Here is a 9236-nt window from a genome sequence, read left to right as displayed (position 1 = left end):
AGTACAATAATTAGTATACGAATATCAATTTAAACATTGCATTTAAATACCTTCAAGATAATTTTGCTTGTAGGAGTGACCTCACCCACAAAGGTGTTAATGGAATAATACGAATACTTCCAACAAGAACATAATAAGTTATATAGTTATAGTTTTATAAAGTTTGTATGTAGATATACAGATAAATAAATTAAAACAGTTTTTTTTAATTGATTTATATAATAATGTTCTTGTTAACTTCGTCTTGTCTGTAAGATGCCTTGTGGCATTATGGATTTGGATATTTGTGCAAATGAATGAATGAAAAATATTAAAAAAACAAATATGTTAAAATATCTGTATTCGTTATTTTTATAAATTGACAAATTTAAAATTTTCAAATGATACAGTTTTTAAGTGTGATTGTCGATAAGTGAGATTTATATGTTTATAATTTAAAAAAGTTTAAATTGTCTTTAATTAGGGAGGGATGGCTCTATTCTATTCTACCTTTGCCATTACATATGTCCTGCCCGCAGCGAATATTCGTAACGAGCTATCCGCATATTGAACATTAAATAACATAATCAATTCCGAGTTGTCTTTACTGTTAGCTCTATTACTTTAAAGATGCAATCATAGAAAACGATATCAGATTAAACGACGAATTGAGAAAGACTTAGCGACTCGATGAAGCGACATGCTATATCAATAACAATATTATAACGAACTTAGGGCGTAAATTTTGGAACGAACACTCCAATAGACTATTTGACAATGCGAAAAATAAAGTGTCAATGATTGTAATCAGTATATATTGTGAGTTTAAAAATGGTTATTTATCAACGAAAGTTGAAAATAATAATTAATTTATTCAAAAATCCATAAATAAAAATGCATTTTTTTAAACGTTTGGCACGTGACACAAAACGCTCCTGATTGGTCGGGCTTATGGTGACGTCAATTGCTTATTAACCTCGTTTGCCTACTGTATGTAGATTATATGTGCCACAGATTAAAATACAGGCAAGTGACGTCACCGACCCCATTGCAGCGCCATTTTGTCAAAGTAGCGTTTTCGCGCGCTATTTAAATATGGAATTTTTATTTTGATATTTTTCAGCAAATATGTACTAAATTTAAAAAAGAAAAACTTTTACTGGGTTCCTTAACCTCTACTAAATAATATAAAATGCATTTTAAAAACCAGTCAAACAGCCTGTCCTAATTTATTTTCATTGATAATAAACTACATTATTCTTGAACACAATTATATTTATATCACGTATATTAATCGAGCTATCACGTTTTTTAAATAAAAAATCAAATGTATCTAAACTCTGTAATATTGTAAATATTTCCAAGTATACTTTACAATAAAGCGTTTTTGAAACGTTAATATTTAAACGCTACCACCGTATAACTGCCTCTAGAGAGAAGAAACGGCAAGACTTTATCTAAAAAGAAAGAAATACCTTTTAAAACAATTCCAAATTACGTGCATCCCTGCGAAAATTCGCTTCGAAATAGATCGGATAACTGTAACAAAAAAATGACCTTGGCGGTTAAGATCAAACAAATTTCATTTAAACCGTTGAATGTTTCCGTTTAAGAATAAAATTACGAATCTATATATATAATATAACATATATATATATATAAATCTACATAAATTGATACCGAGACATTTTAGTATTTTTTTTTTTTTAATTAATTCCAATTATTTTAAAACAAGCTCCCTACACATAATGTTATCGATTGTATTTGTTAGATAGAATAATTCAAGCATTTAGATATAATTGTTATTCAAAATCAAAATCAAAATATACTTTATTCAAGTAGGCTTTTACATGCACTGTATTAAGTAAAGCTACCACCGGTTCGGCATGTAGATTCTACCGAGAAGAACCGGCAAGAAACTCGGTAGTTACTCTTTTTCAACATCTAAAAATACAGTCATGTTAGTTAAATACAATTATATATATGTATGTCATGTCTCCTGCCTGGAAGTCAACAAGCATTAACTCCACGCTTTTTTATCATCTATATAATCTTGTATCGAATAATATGCCTTCTTTACTAATCTATTTTTTACAAATGACTTGAATCTATGAAACGGCAAAGTTAAAAATGTCTGCAGAATTTTATTATAGAAACGGATACCTTGCCCCGAGAATGATTTATAGACTTTGCGGAGTCGGAATCTTGGCGTTATAAGCTTACCCTTACGTCTCGTGCACATACAATGATTATCACTGTTTTTATCAAAGTGATCAATGTTACTGTGATTCGTATAAATAATAGACAATTTTCCAATAACGACCTATTTTAAGTAATATCATTAGAAGTGTTCTTCTTAATGAAATGACGTTTAAATCAAATTTAATTTGAGAGAAAGGGACAAAACATAATATCACTGTTCACTCAAGAAGCGCGCCTCTCTATGTACGTTGAACTTTTGACAAATGCACGCCATATTTAGCGCGGGGGGGCGAGCCTACCATTATTGAGTATTTATCTTTATAGCTGCCATATTTATATAGTTTCATTTATAAGCGAGTATTCTCAGAGGCTGCAAAACAAAATAGTTTATTTTTTATTTTTATGTTTTAGACTTTGAATGGTAGGCAAATAGGCAGCTGATGAAAAGTTGTCACTAGTATTGGCACTGTAGCGCCAATACGCCATCAATCTTGGAAACTCACGGCCCTTGTCCCTGGGCTGGCTCACTCACCCTTCAAACCGCAACACAAGAGTACTCAATATTGCTGTTTGGCCATAGAATATAAAATGAGTGGACAGCACCTGGACGGGCTTAAATTAATTTCAGAGGTTTCTATTGATGTGAGGTAAATAAAAACATTTTTTTTGCGCTTGCATTGCAAACGCTGGCTGAACCCTACGAGATAGATCAAAATATTGTACTACAGTATTAAGCTGTACAGCTTAAAAATATAGGTATATCTCTTAGGGATAACCCACAATAACCATTTTTTATCCTTTAATTTTAACGTGAAATAATGAATATATGTTGGCCAAAGCACTTTATAGACATATTTCATTTCACATCTTTCCTCGTGCTTTCCTACAATCTGTGTGAGTTATTTCTTGTAAAGGGACGAAAATATGTAACGGGTAGCCGGGGAATAACCGCTCAGTGCTGGAGTTGTAAGTATTAATAAATCAAACGTGTTCTATTCAAATAAAAATAAAAAAACGTTTCCGTGGCTTTCACGTACAAACCTGTGACCTGAAACTAACTAACGGGACAAAGAATATTATTTTGATATAATGTAAACCTCATATTGGCATTTTCTAAACTTTATTTACATAAGAATTATTAACATTTAGACCTACACTATATACAAATAAGAATTAAAAATAGTTACTGTACAAATCATGACCGCGTGCAATGGTGGCAATGCTAGCTGTTGCTGCTGCATTTCCCATTTGAATCGCAATTCCGATCCTCTGGATAAAAAATAAACCAGCCTTCCTGTCACCAGTGGAGACAGTACGTTTAACATTACTAATTCCGACAAAAAGGCATATGTGAAACAACAGACAGACAGTTCATTGTATCTATTCTATATATTATATATCACCAAAGCTAAAGGTTATTGATATTGATCCTTTTAGCACCAGGAAACAGATATATATATATACATATATAAATACTTCTATTATTATTCTAATATACTTACATCTTCGTCTGTCAATCATCCACTGCTAGATTTAAGCTTCTCACGTGATCGCCAAAGCTTCCGGTTCTCGCGCTAGGCATCCAGTTAGGTTCCGCCACCATCTTCAGATCATCGGTCTCCCGGCTGGTTCGCTTTACGCTGTTTGCTGATCCCAGGTATCTAGGATTCGTCTGCTCCAACGGATTATGTCCCTTGTGCCTGTTACAAAATGGCTAAACCTTCAAACCGGAACACAAAATTACTAATCGCTGCTTAGAGGCAGAAACAAAGTCGGATTTAAAGGTCTGGAAGTCCTGGAGCCGCAAAGGAGTGGAGGACCCTAATAATTATATTAAAATTAGCTATATTTATTTATCTATAGCGGTAACTTTTAAAACAGTAATTAATAACATTATTATAATTTGACTATTTTCACTCCTATTTAGCTCATCGGAATCTCTGTTGTGGAGACCCCAAGGCAGTTGCCCCGGTTGCCCTCCTCTAAATCCGGCCCTGGGCAGAATTATTATAATTCGAGACGCATTGTCGTGTCGGATTGTAATCCGACTTGCCGTCCGATTTGTCGTCTCATCTGATTATAAGAGTGACGGGATAGAAAATGCACCTGTGTCCAACATATCCTGCGTAGTTGTTTAGTCTCCCGTGACATTGCCGTGACTGACATCGGCCGAAACATATAATCATCATTAATATAATATTCGTATTGAAAGCGTGTGGTCCTTATCCTTTTTCAATTACAGGAGTGTATATTTTTTAAACATTTATTTATTCCTTATTATGTATCAATAGATGTCGTGGATCATTTTATTCGTGTTTCTGGATCACGCTATCCTTTGTCAAAGGAAATTATATACGACTAGTAATACAAATTAACCCCCTTCACCTTGAATAAAACACTCGTTTCCAAGACAAAGACAGTTTGTTCAGAGAGATGTCCACGTATGCCCGCATGGGCCCCGGGGTAACGGTGTCTTGGGAACGAGTGGTTATTCAAGGAGAAGGGGGTAAAGATTGTAAGACATGTTTGACCTAGAATGGATATGACTACATGGGTTGAGGTCCATAAGGTTTTAGGCACTTAGTTCTCATCGAAGCTTTGGAAGTAAAATTAAAAATATATGTAGTTTAGTCGAATAGTGTTGTCTTTTGTTTTTTGTAGTGCATATTTTAGTAAATTGATTTACTATTGTAATATGTTATTGAAGAAAATATTTACGCCTCAAATCGTTTCGATATCTCACAACACGAGTGTCGACTTATCTGTTGTTTTCCTCGTAACGAAAAACAGACGATCAAAACAAAACTTTATAACTATCAATCCAGTTATTTATTGCGTGAGAATATATATATGATTAATGTTTAATATAAAATATATATGTGCTTATAACGTTTCCATTGATTTTACGTAGTTATGAAAATAATTCTAATATAACCAGTTTAAGTTTGTTTTTTCTTACAAAAAAATATATGGGTTGACTAAGATTCTTCTATCATCATCCTCCTGCCGAGTGAGATTGTTCTATGAAAAACAAAATTATTTTTCCTACCTACTTAGTTAACCTCTAATAACAGTACATTGACCGTATGGTCCAGAGTAAGATTCGAAAGTCTAATTCTAAAAAGATCTAAATTCCGGTTCAATAAAAGCTATTATGTTTTTTTGCCAAAGCAATCGTCAGTAAAATTCCGGAATTTTGATAGGCTGCCAATATAAATACTGGCCTGGATTTAAATGCCCAGAGGTCCCGTGCCAATCGAGGAGTGAGACCCTTAGTTAAGTTATTTGAACAATTTCCTCTCTGTCGGTCAGGTTTTTCAATATATAAGACCTTTTTTTCATTCCTCCTTTTTTTTGTAAATGTCACTTTTAAAAAGTAATTAATAAACGTCAACATGTCCGCCTTAATTGCTTTTCACTATATCTACACATGTATTCCCTTAAAATTTTGTTAACTCGTTGGAATTTCTTTTTTTTTTTAATCTCGATTGTGACTGCCCCAGAGCAGTTGCCCAATTTCGTAAATCCAACCCCGAAAGATAGTATTACCACTACTGTGCCTTAAAATATTTTTCAATATATAGTTACAATGAAAAATTTCATAACTTCGTTTTAAATACTTATTATTTTTCTTAAATGTAGTCCTTATTATTTTATTAACTACTGTGTAATATTCATTTTAGATTAAGTCAATACTTAAATCTGTAAGTCTCCTGTAATTAAGGGAACATATACGCCTTAAAACATAATTGCACAATGTTTTATACTCGTTAGTGTGTATTCTAAATAATGGCACGAAGATCCGTTGGTATTCAGCCTCTGGCCTCTCAGATCTTTACCCGACTACACATAGCCGATTCTTTTGTGGGGCATTGTATAGACTATATGCTTTTAAAACAGTATCCCAGAAAACGTTCAAAACTTTTCAATTGTAAGGTGCAAAATGATCGTCAAAGAAAGTTTGTTGCTAAAGGTTATTATAACATTTAATTGATTATAGCTCGCCTTGGGAATAAACCATCGCCTCCAGTTAATTTAAAAAGAAAAGAGTCTAAACACGAATATCTGACCGAAAAAAAGAAAATTATCCAGTTGAGTTACTTTCCTCTCAGTCTGAGGTAATTCTTTCCGAACCTGTGGTAGATTTTCGACGGTCAATAAGAAATTTAATTGGTGGTAGGGCTTTGTGCAAGCCCGTCTGGGTTGGTACTACCCACCCATCAGATATTTTACCGCCAAACAACAGTATTCAATATTGCTGTGTTCCAATTTGAAGGGTGAGAAAACTAGTATTACACAAGGAACATAATATCTTAGTTCCCAAGGTTGGTGGCGCATTGGCGATGAAAAGAATGATAAATATTTCCGACAGTGTCATTGTCTATGAGCAGTGGTGACCACTTACCATCAAGTGACACATTTGCCCGTCACAAGGGTTTCAATAGCATCTCAGTTCCTAAAATGGTGGCGCATTAGCAACCTAAGGAATGGTTATTTTATTTTTACTTAGCCAATCAGGTGGCCTATTAGCTCGTCTGCCATTTTAAAACAAAAAAAAATCGACCACAACGTAACATATTCTTAACACGAATTTAAAAAAGAATTCTCAATATCTCGCAAATCTAAAATATTATTAGATTTATCGTTTCATAGTGGAAGCCCTGATGACATATTTTTTATCTGTTGTAAATATTTACAGACCATAAAAATAACTCACATTGTATATCACTCATAAAGGGTTATAAAAAGTACTTACGTAGATACGCTATTTTGATACTTATTCTCGTGAAACATCATGAATGTTAGTCAAATGTCGCTTATCACTTTTTGACTTTGTACAGGTTCTGTGGCAAGTTTATAAGATATCAGAATAGTTCAATTCAACGCCTCTACGTTACGTTACTGTGTACTTATGTATTAAGAAGCTATAAGATATATAATATGAAATCTGTACCTATCTATACTGTATAAGTATACTTACCATCAGGCAGTTCCCCTTCTGCCAATAAGTCAATCGGTTTAGACTTACCATTCGATCCAAAACAGCAAAACAAACAATTTTAACGGTTAAATCTTTGAATTTCAGGAAATTCCTTCGTTCATTCCTTCGTTGTTTTCGAAAACTATTCGAAAACATCGAAGTATTCAGAAATCGTAACGAAAGGATGTTAAATTACAAATTAAACACTCGTAAAGAAAGCGAATTATTTAAAAACTTTCCAAAAATTAAACAAATTGCAAAAATGACATATTCGCAAAGATTTTCGTGCAACATACGTCGTTTGTCTTCTGTTTAAAAAGAAGTGGTATACCATTTTAAAACCAGGACAAGATAGCGTAAATATTTAAAACGACGTATCCTTACGTTTATTTTAATATAACTTATTACGTTTTGTAGCTGAGCGTTGTCTTCGTAAAAGTAGTATACTATTTTTAACGTGTTATCTTTGAAACGTCGTATGTGCAAAACCGTCTGACTCTTGGTTTTTATCGCGTCTTTGTTTATATAATTTAATTTTATATTATATTAACAGATTTTCAAGTAAGTGAAATCATTGCACATACATCAAATAAATTACTTTCTGAATTGAAATACTCTAAACAAATAGATTTGCCGACTGATAATAAATGAGGATATTTTTTTAATAATTGTTAATTTTTATCAAAATTGTAATACTTTATAATTCTGAGGTCGGAATGTATAAATTGACAGGAATGACAGTTGTGACAGTCACCATTCCTAATTAAACGCGGGAAAATCGTTAATCATAATCACGAATAACTTTCGAAAATCGATTATATATATATTTATTAGTTCGGATACAGTAACGAAATCTGTATTTAATAAATATATAATATCAACATTACTCCATAAGTAAGTATTAAAAATACATTTTATATTAGTACAAATATTATTAATTTTGAATTTTTATTTTTTATGCGTTTGTTTTAAATGACGATTAATTATTTTGTAATATATAATATTTTTGACGTTTACTAGACTAATATTATTAAACCATTGTCCTTAGAATATGTTATGCAGGATAATGAAAGTTTTGAATACGATTCCTTTGGATAAAATACAATATAGCAGACTTTGTAAAGTTTATCTTTTATTTAACTAGAAAAGTAATTTATATATACATATATGTATATTTTTTAAATTAGCAAACTCGCTATTTTACGCTATTTGATTAACCTATTAAAAAATCAACGAGCCGGCAATTCTAGGATCTAAAGCAATATATTTCCTTTAATTTTAATCACACTGCTTTCATCTAAGAATACGCGTACCAACACGTAAACATCTCCACATACAGACAGACATTTTAACTTGTATTGTTTAACAAGGTGTCGATCACTTAGATATTCATCACTTGTATTCCAATATAGGTGAATACGGTTACCTTACAGAATATATTTACATAAAATTTTAGCTTACAAATTCTTTATATATTTAAAATTGTACTTATTGTATTGCACTCGGAGGGGGTTTGTGCCTGTCTGGGGTAGTCGGGACTTCATCATAATATATTGTACCGCCAAGCAGCAATACTTATTCTATTCCAATGGAGACTTAGCCTATTCCAATGGAAGTAGGAAAAAAGATAAACAAACCTTAGATTTACGTATTTAATGATTTGCAAATAATTCAAGTATATTGTGCACTACTAAGAGTTTAAGATTAATATATCTTTATTTATAATACACCACTATTACACTAAAGTACTTGTATATACTTTAATTATACTTCCAAAATTCCGATAATAGTTTCATCGACTTTCAAAATGAGCTCTCGACCAGTGATATCGCTTCAATTCGCTGTCTAATATTGTTTATTTGGCTTTTGTGCTCTTGTGGTTGGAATAGAGTATGGTATTATTGTGTTCCGGATTGAAGGGTTATTGACAGAGTAACTATATGCACAAGGGACATTACTCTCAGTTCCCAAGGTTGGTGCCTCATTGTCGATGTAAATAATTGTTAGGCTTATAACCTATAGTAGTAAGGACTTATATAAATTTTATTTTACTTCAAAAATTCCGATAACAATT

The sequence above is a fragment of the Vanessa tameamea genome, chromosome 28 (assembly GCF_037043105.1).
Source record: "Vanessa tameamea isolate UH-Manoa-2023 chromosome 28, ilVanTame1 primary haplotype, whole genome shotgun sequence".
Taxonomy (NCBI): domain Eukaryota; kingdom Metazoa; phylum Arthropoda; class Insecta; order Lepidoptera; family Nymphalidae; genus Vanessa; species Vanessa tameamea.
The sequence above is the reverse complement of the archived record's forward strand: the minus strand, read 5'-3'. Positions refer to the sequence as shown.